General features: G+C 39.2%; 1 protein-coding gene across 1 annotated transcript in view; it reads right to left on the bottom strand.

Moving 5' to 3' along the window:
• LOC146465421 (adhesion G protein-coupled receptor B2-like) overlaps nucleotides 1-996 on the bottom strand; it is a 67,972-nt gene extending 66,976 nt beyond the window's left edge. Inside the window, exon 1 of the mRNA XM_085128756.1 lies at nucleotides 697-996. The gene's annotated coding sequence lies outside the window, so the exon portion shown is untranslated. The remainder of the gene's footprint in view (nucleotides 1-696) is intronic.
• Between the last annotated feature and the right edge of the window lie 12,291 nt (nucleotides 997-13,287).

A 13,287-nucleotide genomic window follows, 5' to 3' on the forward strand; every position in this document is an offset into this window, starting at 1 on the left:
TTCTTGATCATATCAGTCCTAGGCCTGGAAAACTTGAAGGTCATTTTCCTACTGAAATCGTAGCTACTTGCATACTTTACAAAAAGACAGTTCTTAGGACATGGTAAAAGATGATAATAAGCCTGATGCGCTAAAATTAATAATCGTATCTCATACATAGTCTCCAAGGTATTCCATTTTGCTGCGGCAAGAACCTCCTCGCTTGGCGTACACCAATCTAAGTTAAATATTATTTTTGCCGCTCTGACATGTATGGATTCCAGGTTTGAGAAAAACGCTTGACCACAAGAGCCCCAAACCAACATACCATACGTAACAGAGGGCAAAATAACCCCAAAATAGAAATCAGTTCTCGCCTGTCTAGGCGGGAAGTACAGTGATTTAAGTAACTTCAACTTCTGCGTAAACGACTTCGCTAGCTGATACTTGTGTGCAACAGCGCTGCGAAACAAGTTTCACGAAGTGGTGTTACACGGTGAAACTCTTGTTTCACCACTGCGACCGTTGCGAGCCGTTACAGAAGTAGAAAGCGATTCTACTTTTCGTGAAACTTGTCTCGCAACGGAAGTTCGAAAAAGTTTCACGAAACCTACCATGTTACATGGTTCAACGCCTGCTAAAACTTGTTTCGCAGTACCGTTGCACACAAGTGTCAGCTAAAAGTTTCAACGTGTTACGGCTGTTTTAATACCTCACCTGAAATCCTGCTAAATCTCTCGATCCCAGCAACAAGCAAACCGGTTGTATGCTGCAACGTTTTGCCTCGACCAGCGGATGTAACTTGTAAAGGGGGTCGATATAGTCTCTAATCAATCAGATTGCATTATTTGGGGGTCACGTAACTTGATTTGACCAATCAGAGAGCAGCATGGCCACATTCAACTCCATTCGTCCGGTCCTAGTTTGCATTTAATATACGATGTCATGGATAATATATGCCACTGTCCAGGGTGGGGACAGTTGCCAAAGCGCGCTTTTAAAAATGGTATCAGTTATCATCATGCTGATCATGATGATCACTGATGATCGACTATACAATACAATACAATATTTATTTCGCCATATACACAACATTTACAGATGGGAAGAAAAAATGAAGAAAAAAATTGAAGAAAGAAAATAAATGGCGAGGAAACCTGAAAGAAACCACGAGGCTTATAACAAGTCAGGCTTCCTCACTTAACTAATCTTTTATTAGAATTACAATATGGACTTATGGTAAATTAACTTTGACCGCGCACACGTACACATACACATATTAAGTAAGTTAGTTAGTTAAGAATTACAGCCTTACAGAAGTTAATACCTAGAAAGAAGAAATTCTTTAAGCTTTCTTTTAAAAGAAGCGGAGGAGGGAGAACTAGTTATGTCAGAAGTTAGCGAATTATAAAAGTTTGGACCTTGAAAGTAAATTGAAAACTTCCTGGTGTTCGTTCTGCACAGTGGCAAGCGGAGGGACTGAGCATTCCTAGTATTATAATTATGGATTTGACTATTCAGTAAAAAAAAGTTATTGAATTTGGAAGGGAGTGTAGAGTTCTTGAATGAAAACATAAAAAAGCCTAATTGAAACGAATGGATATCATGAAATTTTAAGAGTTTAAGTTCCTTAAAGATAGGGCCAGTATGGGCAATGTATGTGGAATTGCTTACTATTCTTAACGCACGTTTCTGTAAGGTTACAATTCTTTGAAGGTTTGACTTATAGGTACCAGCCCAAGCTAAATTGCAATAATATAAATATGGAAGGATCATAGAATTGTATAAAGTACGAAGGGAGTGAGTAGAGAGAAAAAACCTAGATTTATGAATAATACCTATAGATTTGGATAATTTATTTGCTGTTAAGGATATATGAGATTTCCAGGTCAAATTGTCATCTAGTAAAACACCCAAGAACATGGTCTCAGAAACACGAAGGATAGGCTGCTCATTTATGAAAACTTGAAATTCAAAGGATTGCTTCTTTTGCCAGGGCTTGAATACCATAAAATTAGTCTTGGCTAAATTCAAGGAGAGCCGGTTTGCTGCAAACCAGGTTGACAATTTGTTTAATTCTCTATTTAATGTGTTAGTTAGGTAAACAGGATCATTATGGGAGATAAATAGGCTTGTATCATCAGCAAACAAGATTGCATCAAGCAGGGAAGCATTGTTCAAATCATTAACATACAGGATAAAAAATAAGGGACCAAGAATAGAACCTTGAGGCACCCCACAGGAAATCCCCTGTGGGGCAGATCTAACGTTATTAAATTCGACAAATTGTGTCCTCACAGAAAAATAACTTTTGACCCATTCTAGTGCCAGACCACGGATCCCATAATGATTGAGTTTGTCAAAAAGAATGTCGTGATTTACCGTGTCGAACGCTTTCGAAAGATCTAGGAATACTCCAATGGCGTGTTCTTTTCTATCAAATGCAGAAGAAATTTTGTCACACAAATCGACAAGCGCAAGGCTAGGAGAGCGATTTTTTCGAAAGCCATATTGATTATCACATAAGACATCGAAGTCATTGAGATAATTTATAATACGGTTGTAAATTATTCGTTCCAAAAACTTTGAAAAGCACGGTAGAACAGAAATAGGTCTGTAGTTGCTGAAGAGAGCTTTGTCACCTGATTTAAAAATAGGTACGACACGGGCAATTTTCAATTCATCCGGGACGATACCATGAGTAATGGAGAGATTTACAATGTGTGTTAATGGAGAGGAAACACTACATATAGATCGCTTTATGATAGACATAGGAATGTTGTCATACCCAGCCGATTTTCCCGCCGGAAACTTCGATGCGATATCTATAATCTCCTCCTGAGTTGCTAAATTTAGGAACACTAACTGAGGGAAATGACCAGGAAGAAAATTCTTATATGAGGTCGTAGATTGAATTCGTTTAGCGAGGTTTGGTCCAATATTACTGAAGTAATTACAAAATCGATTAGCAATCTCCATTGGGTCAGAAATATCTTGGTCATCAACCTTAAACACAGAGTTGGGTTTAGGTCTCAATTTCTTGCTGTTTAGGACCTCATTAAGCAGACGCCAAGTGGCTCTAATATTGGATTTTGACTCGCTTAGCATCGGTGATCATGATGATCACCGATGATTATCCTAAGTTTACGAAATTGACGATTAAGTGACTTTATTTTTTCTTTTTTTCAAAAATTGTACGTTAATCAACAAGCGAAACAAAACCAATAAGCTGTCCCTTAGCGGCAGCTGTATTCCTCTAAAAGTCAGTCTTACAGTAACAAAAAAGTCTTCTTGTTCTTCCGAGTCATTATCGAGTATCGAGAGTATCGTTACATGTCCTTTCTAGGAGATCTCAATAGAACCTTCAATCTCTTCAAAAGGATCCTCAGGGGGAAGACAAAACGATTCATCAATTTGACGACTGTACAAAGGATGTATTGGAGGAACTGTGCGAAGATGATTACTCAGATGCTGACGAAGAACTTGAGGCGAATCTTGACACTGATTAACATCTACAGTTGATAGATGATAGCTTCTTGTACTAACACCTTGTGTTAAAAATTGTTTAGGACCCTTGAAAACACAAATACATGATTTTTCTATGTCCATTAAATTTTGCGAGATCAAAATTCGCGGTCGTTATTTTTCACGGCTCTTTAAGTTCGCGAATTGTTTAAAATCGCAAAAATCGGGAATTTAAGAACCCGCGAAAATTAAGGAGAATAAGATATGTTCCGCTATGTTCCTGCATGGTTCCTTTATGTTTCAAAAAGATAAAAGCGCTTCAATGCAATATGGTGTTCTAAGTGCATCAAGCCTTCCAGTGGACCCTCAAACCTTGTTTTGAACGTTTTGGTCACCTTATATCTTCAACGCAAGGGTACAGGATTGAAGATCGTGACGCAGCAGTACTATTGTTTCCATTATGTTTCATCAAGACAACCTCTGAAAAAAAAGACAAAATCGCTCCAATGCAGTATGGTGTTCTAAGTGCAGTAAAGCCTTTACGTTCCTTTATGTTCTTTTTTGTTTTCTGTCATCATTTCCTGGATCGAACCAACTTCGAGTATCTGGAAATGGACACAGACAGGGCGTATATCGCTCTGTCTGAGAAAAGTGTGGAGGCGCTGGTGAAGCCCCAACTACGAGGGGAGTAAACAATTGGAAACGACCAGCAAAGACAAAAGGACTTCTTGCATCGTCTCAAGGGCAAGTGGTGTCAATGTTACTTTGTTGAATGTTTCATGAGGGCCTCTTTGCTTTGATGAAGGAGTAACCAACATTGATGCCTAATGGATTTTTCTCAGGCTAAATAGTAATCTGTATAAGTCATCGTCGTTGGCAAACTGATCTCTTTTTAGATGTCTGTAGCAGTGTCTGTTTCTTGGTGCTTCATCTTTGAGGCTCCTCTCTTTTGGGTTTTCCATCGTCAAGAAAACAGTGGTGCATCTAAAAATGTATGCACTCTGCCTTATACTGTTTTACTTGCCAGTGGGAGCGTTCCAATCCAGCCGGGTCTAAGTTATTGAGAAACAGATTGGCAGTGTCGCTCGTTTTTATTGGCTTTTTGGGATTGGATTTGATTGATCAATCCGATGTGATGCTTGTTGAATGTTGGCATGAACATGATGTCGTTGGTGATGCCACCTACATTACTGTATCGACCTAAACTAAAGTCCTCGTGTCCCGAAAAGTCATCATCACGATCTACATGGGTGATGTAGGACCAGGCAAATCGGTTACTGCGTTTTAGCACATCGGCCAAAATACGGTTGCAAAGGTCATTCTTGAATTCATCTTTATCACGTGACATGAATTGCCTGTAAGCGTAATCTTTAAAGATAAGAGTACGATTGACGTAATACACATAAATCTCCTCATCTACAAGAAGAATGACTTGGTACCAGGCTTTCCACGGTGTTTCACAGAAAACGGATTTCATGGAGAGTTGCACCTGGGTCAGGTTGAAAACAAGAACAACAACAACAACAACCTTATTTTCACATTTACTTTTAAGATAGTATTAATACATATATGAATATTTAGTTAATTTAAAGTTTTAAAAACATTAATACGGATAACTAAACATAAATATCTAAAGGGGAAACGCCTAGCGCCTAAGTAAGTTGAGGTCTTGCAGACTGTCATGGTCTTCATCGTGTTGATCTGGATTATATTATTTTAGGAGGGATTCGACGAGGGGAGCTCAAGCAATCCAGAAGTCTGTTTCAAAGAAAGACGGCATGGATTTGGCCTTTATCAATTCTTTCATTCCACAGGATGCTTTTTTCTATCGTTGTTTTCGAGATCATCTCATAGTGACGCAGGATTTCGAGGGTTTTTTTTTTTTTTTTTTTTTTTCAGATCAACCACTCGAAACGAAGTGGAAAGATGATGTTCCATTTGATTTGATCTTGTTTAAACATTGCCAAGTCTTTGTCTAAGACTAGGATTCTAAATTGTTCTTCTTGAGGATATGACTCCACTTGTGGGGCGTTTGTTGCCTTTTCCATGGTTAATTAAATAGGTAAACGATTCTTCTAATGTGTCGTAGTTGTCGTAGTTGTCTGTGTTTAAGATGGTGTGAAAATTGAGAATTACTTGACCGCGGATGTTAAGAGTAAATCATCAGACTTTGTAATCCACTTGTTGAGCTGTGCTTCAAGCGTAATATTTGGGACCGACTGCCACAATTTCTCGGATGAAATTGTTTTCCTTTAAGAGTTCATTCGTGAAATCCCTCAGGTAATTGACAAAGGGGCACGTGAGGTTGTCCTGATGTTCACGTGTAGATGACCGAGTCGGTGCCAAAGTATAGCACCCGCTGATCTAAAAGTTCGAGAGCTTCATTCAATTTGAGGCGCGCGTGACACGTGGTGAAGCAAGTAATGCCGGGAAGATGTTCACGTTGGTCTGGATGGCGTCACATTCCTTGACACAGGAATGAAACATTTCGATCATATGCTCGTTGATCAATTCGATGCGACGAATCATTTGACTTTCATCTTGCACAAGATTAAAAAAAATGGCTGGGTTGTTTTCAGGACAAAAACACCTTGCGTTTGATTGGTTCAAACTCAAAACCAGGGCCTGAAAATTTTTGGAAGGGGGTTTTCATTTCCCGGTTTCATGCAATAACAGTTTAAGCCACACGTCCTCGTTTTCCGTTTGTCTCCTTTGAGGTCCACACTTGACCTTTTATCTTCATTGGGAATTGAGGAATTTGAGTCGAGAAAACATGTCCTCTGTGTATCTTTTTGATGAATTCGGCAAACTGGAATATTCTTGGGAGGTCAAAAGAAAAATGTTCTTTCTAGTTGTGTAAGTCGCAAGGCAAACCCGAAAATTTGCACTCCGTTCCCCAAACCTCTCGAAAATTAAGCCCAATGGGAATGAAATGCGCTTATGATTCCAGGAAGAGCCCTTGTTATTTCTCGGAATTCTGGTCATAGCCGTAAGATAACTTGACATTTCGCGGAATTCTCCAGCAGAAGATATCAGGAGGGATCATTTCTATGAATAAAAATTTCAGTCTTGCAGTTTAATGCTTAGTTCATATTTTAAGCAAATGTTTTTGTTCTTTTTAGTACTTCTCTCAAACCAACGGACTCAGATCACCAACTCCAGAATGCGTGACCAAGTCAATTTTCCTTGGCTACAGAGCAAGAAAATGAAAAGGTGAAAAATGAAATGAAAAGAACTGAATCGCATCTACAAATGTACTTTTGGTTGGTAGAGTTACTGGCTAAATCCTGCGAAAATGGCAGAAAAATTTTACGCAAGGGTTTATTGGCAGCAGTTTATACGCTCAAAAGGTTTGATCCATTATGCAGGGCGAGAAGTTTGCTCGGAGCACGGACACGAGCAGAGTCGAGCTCAAACATACTTTTCTATCAACCCCCAGACGTTTTTGATTACCCCTTCCCCCTAGTTTTTTCCTTCCGTGTTCATAACAGATGACAATGATTAATGGTCTACAGTCCCGTGTACGATTCGGTCATATGTACTGTTGTCGCTGCCCAGTTCACAGGCGTGACAAGCTACAACATACACTTAATGTATGGTCCCGAGGGAAACAGTTAGTTTTGTTTTCCTGAGAGTCCTGATATTTCTCGAGACGAAGTCGAGGGAAACATCAGGACTCGAGTGAAAACAAATACTAACTAGTGTCCCGAGGGACCATACGTTGATTGCTTTGTTATATATTTAGACTGTCCCTTCAACAATCACAGCAAGAGGGCAAGGGCAACAACTGCGGAATTGTATCCCGGTCGGGATACATTTGTATTTGATCAGGGGCACGTGACCAAGAATCAACCAAACGTTCACTCTCGTACCCAGAGTCCTCAGGCTCTTTGGCCAGCGGTTAGTCGCCAGGAGAGACTCTGGGGACATCGAATTTTATTACCGCAGGATTTCTGCGGTAAAACAATGGAAACCGTTACGGACTTTGACTTTTTTCGATGTCCCCAGAGTCTCCCCTGGTGCCTACCCGCTGACCGAAAAGCCTGAGGACTCTGGGTACGAGATTGCCAAACGTTTTGTTGAGGGAAAGTCTAGGTATAATAACAACAAGCTTTATTTCCCCCATTCGGTCGCATTACTGTTATTATGGCTACCTGGGATAACTATAGAGTAAAAGGAGGCAGGTAACCAGTTTTACAAAAGTAACACTTCTAGTTTAAATTACGGCGGTAAACACACACAAATAAGCACATATGACACAAAACACGCAGTGAGAACTAAATAAATACCGTAGAGAGAAATAATGTTATAGAATAAGGAGGAATGTAGAGCTAGAAATAGTAATAACTCAAAGTATGTTAAAAATGTTAATATCTAAATTGACAATTACACCAATAGATATTTTCATTGTAAACCCTTATCTAGCTGTTATTTTTGCAAGTATGCATCTTTGGCAATAAGAGTTGTTTAATTGTTTTAAATATCACGTTTCATTTGTAACGGAAGCCTGTTAAACGACCCCCTCTAATTGGTCAGTTTGCGTTACTTCCCCATTTATTACTTCCGCGCTATACTTCTGTGTTAAAAATAGAATCAATCCGGAAAAGAAACTCTATACTATCTCTATTGGATGAGATTCATCTCGAGTTGCAAGCTTAAATATTTTCTGTACCACCTCTTGACAGTTTTCGATTGCTAGCTTTCCTAGGTTTTGCTTTTCGTGCTTATTACCGATACCAATGATTCATTGTCCACTGTCAATTGCGTTTTCAGTATTGTTCTCGCTGCTACGTTCTCAACTTTTCAGCGAAACCCTTTCTTTGCCGCTGTTCATTTGATCTGCGCATGCTAAACCAATAGCATTTTCATGTGTTTTCAAAGGCTGTTGTCTTGCTACAGAAGCAATGTAATTGGAAGACTCAAGCTTGTGTCTTGATAAGAAGTCTGGCATCATCTTCCAGTGGATACAAACTAATTCCTTACTTGATCAATGCCATACGAATTGCACTTGCGTAGTAGAATGATCGCTGAAGGAAATGCTAGACTGACAGCACTAATCAATTAAGCTGATTAAGAATATTTTGCTTCAAATTTCAATTTCCAGCTATAATCAATAAAAATCAACGTCCAGTTTGCTTTGTTGTTCCTTTAACCTACACGATATAGCGACAAGAGCCAAAAGTTCTCGAATGTTGCAAAATGCTTTTCATTATACTTCAGACTGAACCTAATAAAAGGGGGATTTTCCATGACAATGAAAAATTTGTTTTCGTCACGCTCAAGGGCACCATTAAAATTTTGCTAAATATTAGTTTGCCCGCATCCTAAAGCTTCGCCATAATCCCGACTGATGGTGGCGCTGATTCAAATGTTTTTGACTATACGAAAAAAAAAACATAGAAGGTCTTTATTGAAGAGGTCCTTCCCGGCTAATGGCGCTGCTGACTCCACTCCTTCGCTGAAGGAAATGCTAGAGACAGCACTAATCAATTAGTTTAATGCGTCTTTGACTGGCGCTCGCTTACACTTTTTGTGCTTGAAGTCGCAAGTAAAATCCGGAATTTTGCATTCAGTTCCCAACCTCCTGGACGGTAAACCCAAAACAAGAAAATGCTCACTGAAGAGTTCGTACTTTGCTCTGCTTTCAAATAGTTGACCTTTATTTTTAAGCAGAAATAGCTTTAATTTGTGTTAATTTTTCCCGGAAAACCAACTTGACATTTCAAAGAAGATTCTCAAACTCATTAATAATTCATCAAGCCAAAACAAAGCAAATCACTACCGTGACCGTGGTTTGGATATGTGATCCTAATTACCATAAAATTTTGCCAACTTTAGCCTTGAATTTCTCCAAGAATTATTGATCATTTGAAAAGCCATATCAAACACTCGAAAGTGTGTTTCATCAGATATCTAAACACCTCGAAGTCGTTTAAAAAAAAATTCGGCTGCGCCTCGTTTTTTCAACCTACTTCTCAGTGTTTGGATATCTGATGAAACACGCTTCCTCGTGTTTGATATATTACATGAAAAATATGTCATATCTTCATTTGCATTTCTTGACTGAAGTGCAGCCTATTAGCACGACATGCGCTTATGATTCCCGAAGTGGCCTTGTTATTTCTCGGAATTCAGGTCATAGCCGGAAGATAATTTGACTTTTCTCGGAATTTCTCAGCAGAAGATATCAGGAGGGATCATTTCTATGAATAATAATTTCAGTCTAGCGGTTTCGTGTTAACTTCACATTTTAAACAAATGTCTTCGTTCTTTTTAGTGCTACACTCAAACCGACGGACTGATCACCAACTCCAAAATGCGTGACCAAGTCAATTTTCCTCCGCAACAGAGCGAGGAAATGATAGAGGCGTAAAATGAAATAGAAAAAAGCTGAATTGCATCTACAAATGTGCTTTTGGGTTGGCAGAATTAAAAGCTAAGTCCTGCGAAAATGGCAGAAAAATTTGCGTAAGTTCTTATTGGCAGCCGTTTATGCCTACAAAGCGAGTTCCGAAACCTTGCAATTACTTTCTGACCGGTCTGAAAAATCCGCCCAAAAGATCATTATGCAGGGCGCATGGAGTAGTTTGCTCGGAGCACAAACCCGTGTACGTGTACGATTCGGTTGTTAGTATTGTTCTCGCTGCCCAGTTCGCAGCTTTTCAGAGTGCAAACCCTTACCAGCCGTTAGTTTTTTTTCAAGTATGCAACTTTGCCAATTAGAGTTGTTTAATTGTTATAAATATCACGTTCCATTTGTGAACGAAGCCTGTTAAAGGACCTCCTTTGACAATTAGGAGCCTTAACCAAACAAATCATCCTATTGGTCTTTGCGTTACTTTCCCCGTTTATTACTTCCGCGATTTACTTCCTTATTAAAAAAGGTATAAATCCGGAAAAGAAACTCTGTTGACATAAGATTATTGTATTGGATAAGATTCATCTCGAATTGCAAGATTAAATATATTTTTGTACCAGCTCTCGGCAGCTTTCGATTGCTTTCCTTTATTACAGATGCCAATGATCAATTGCCCATTGTACGATTCGGTGTCTGTATTGTTCTCAGTCGCTGCCCCGTTCTCAACTTTTCAGTGTAAACCCTTACTTTGCCGTTGTTTTCGCAATGTTTCGTGAGAGATGTAAAAATTCCAACCTTTTTGTGGTTTCCAGAAAATAAAGGAAGTGCTACGCGTGCACCCTGGAACTATAGCTGAAGGAAGAGCTTCTTCTAGGTCAAGCCTGGTCACAAGCATGTCAGCATTCCTGTTTAGCTTAGTATAGAACCAGCTCCACCAATGATCATCCGATCTGCTAAACCAATGGCATTTTCATATTTATTAGTGTTTCCAAAATCTGTTATCTTGCTACAGAAGTGATGTAACTTGGAACATTACAATATTTCTCAATTTTTTGTCTTAAGAGAAGTCCGGCATCAGCTTGCAATGTATTCAAACTAATTGCTTACGTGATCAATGCCATGCGAATTGCACCTGCGTAGTAGAATCATCGCTGAAGGAAATGTTACTGAGACAGCACTAATCACTTAAGCTGATTAAGAATATTTTGTGTCAAATTTCAATTTCCAACTATAGTCAATAAAAATCAATGTTCCGTTTGCTTTGTTAATGCTTTAACCTCCACGATATAGCGACAAGAGCCAAAAGTTTTCGAATGTTGCAAAATGTTTTTCATTATACTTCAGACTGAACCTAACAAAATGGGAGTTTTCCATGGCGATGAAAAATTTGTTTTCGTCACGCTAAAAGGGACCATCAAAAGTTTCCTTAATATTAGTTTGCCGGCGTCCTAAAGCTGCGCCATAATCCCAGCAATTGGTGCTGGTGATTCAAATATTATTAACTATACGCAAAAAAACAAAGAAGGTCTTTATTGAAGAGGTCCTTCCCGGCTGATGGTGCTGCTGGCTACGCTCCTTCGCTGAAGGAAATGCTAGAGACAGCACAAATCAATCAGTTTAGTGCGTCTTTGAAGACGTTCACTTATACTTTTTGTGTAAGTTGCAAGTAAAATTGGGAAACTTACATTCAGTTCCCCCAACCTCCTGGAAGGTAAACCCAAATATAGCAAAATCGACATTGTACCACATACTAACAAGAAATGCTCACTATAAAGAGTTCGTACTTCGCTCTGCTTTCACATAACTTGAAGCCGTAGGTGACCTTTTATTTTTATGCTGAAATCGCTTTTGTGTCTATTTTTCCCGGAAAAACTAACTTGTGATTTCTGAGAAAAATGAAAAATATGTCATATCTTCATATGGATTTCTTGACTGAAGTGCAGCATATTGGCATGAAATGCGCTTATGATTCCCGCAAGTGGCCTTGATATTTTTCGGAATTCAGATCATAGCCGGAATTAATCCGGAAAGTGGCCTTGACATTTCGCGGAATTCCCAGGCAGAAGATATCAGGAGGGATCATTTCTATGAATAAAAATTTCAGTCTTGCAGTTTCGTGTTAACTTCATATTTTAAGCAAATGTCTTCGTTCTTTTTAGAACTGCACTCAAACCGACGGACTGATCACCAACGGCCAGAATGCGTGACAAAGTCAATTTTTTTTGGCTACAGAGCGAGGAAATGATGAAGGCGTAAAAGTGAAATAGGAAGCAGCTGAATTGTATATACAAAGGATTAAAAGCTAAATCGTGCGTTAATGGCAGAAAAATTTGCGCAAGGTCTTATTGGGAGCAATTTATCCCTTCAAAGCCAGTTCCGAAACCGGGTGCTTGGAGTAGTTTGCTCGGAGCACGGACCCGAGTAAAGTCAAGCTCAAACATGCTTTTCTACCAAACCCCAAAAGTTTTTGATTGCCCTCCTAGTTTTTACTTTTCCTATTCATAACAGATACCAATTATTAATGGTCCACAGTCCCGTGTACGATTCGGCAATCAGTATTGTTCTCGCTGCCAAGTTCGCAGCTTTTTAGAGTGCAAACCCTAACCAGCCGTTAATTGTTTTGAAGTATGCAACTTTTGCCAATTAGAGTTGTTTAATATGTTTCAATGTCACGTCCCATTTGTGAGCGAAGCCTCTTAAACGACCCCCTTTGACAATTATGATCCTTAACCAAACAAATCGCCCATTTGGTCTTTGCGTTACTTTTTCCGTTTATTACTTCCGCGCTTTGCTTCCGTGAGAAAATGGTATAAATCCGGAAAAGAAACTGGTTTGACATGTTTATTGGATGAGATTCATCTCGAATTGCAGGCTTAGATTAATTTTTTTACCAGCTCTCGGCAGCTTTCGATTGCTTTCCTAGGTTTTGTTTTTCGTGTTTATTCCATGCCAAATGCCAATGATTAATTGTCCATTGTACGATTCGGTATCAATATTGTTCTCAGTCGCTGCCCCGTTCTCAACTTTTTCAGTGCAAACCCTTACTTTGCCGTTGTTTTCGCAATTTTGCGTGAGAGATGTAAAAATTCCGACCTTTTTGTGGTTTCCGGAAAATAAAGGAAGTGCTACGCGTGCTCCTTGGAACTATAGCTGAAGGAAGAGCTTGTTCTAGGTTAAGCCTGGTCAAAAGCATGGCAGCATTCCTATTAAGCTTAGTATAGAACCAGCTCCACCAATGATCATCCGATCTGCTAAACCAATGGCATTTTCATATTTATTAGTGTTTCCAAAAGCTGTTGTCTTCCTGCAGAAGTGATGTAACTTGGAAGATTACAAGATTTCTCAATTTTGCGTCTTTAAAGAAATCTGGCACCACCTTCTAATGGGTTCAAAATCGTTGCTTACGTGATCAATGCCATACGAATTGCGCCTGCGTAGTAGAATCATCGCTGAAGGAAATGCTAGAGACAGCACTCATCATCTAA

Source organism: Pavona decussata, unplaced genomic scaffold, assembly GCF_977016875.1.
Source record: "Pavona decussata unplaced genomic scaffold, jaPavDecu1.1 SCAFFOLD_156, whole genome shotgun sequence".
In the NCBI taxonomy this organism is placed as follows: Eukaryota; Metazoa; Cnidaria; class Anthozoa; order Scleractinia; family Agariciidae; genus Pavona; species Pavona decussata.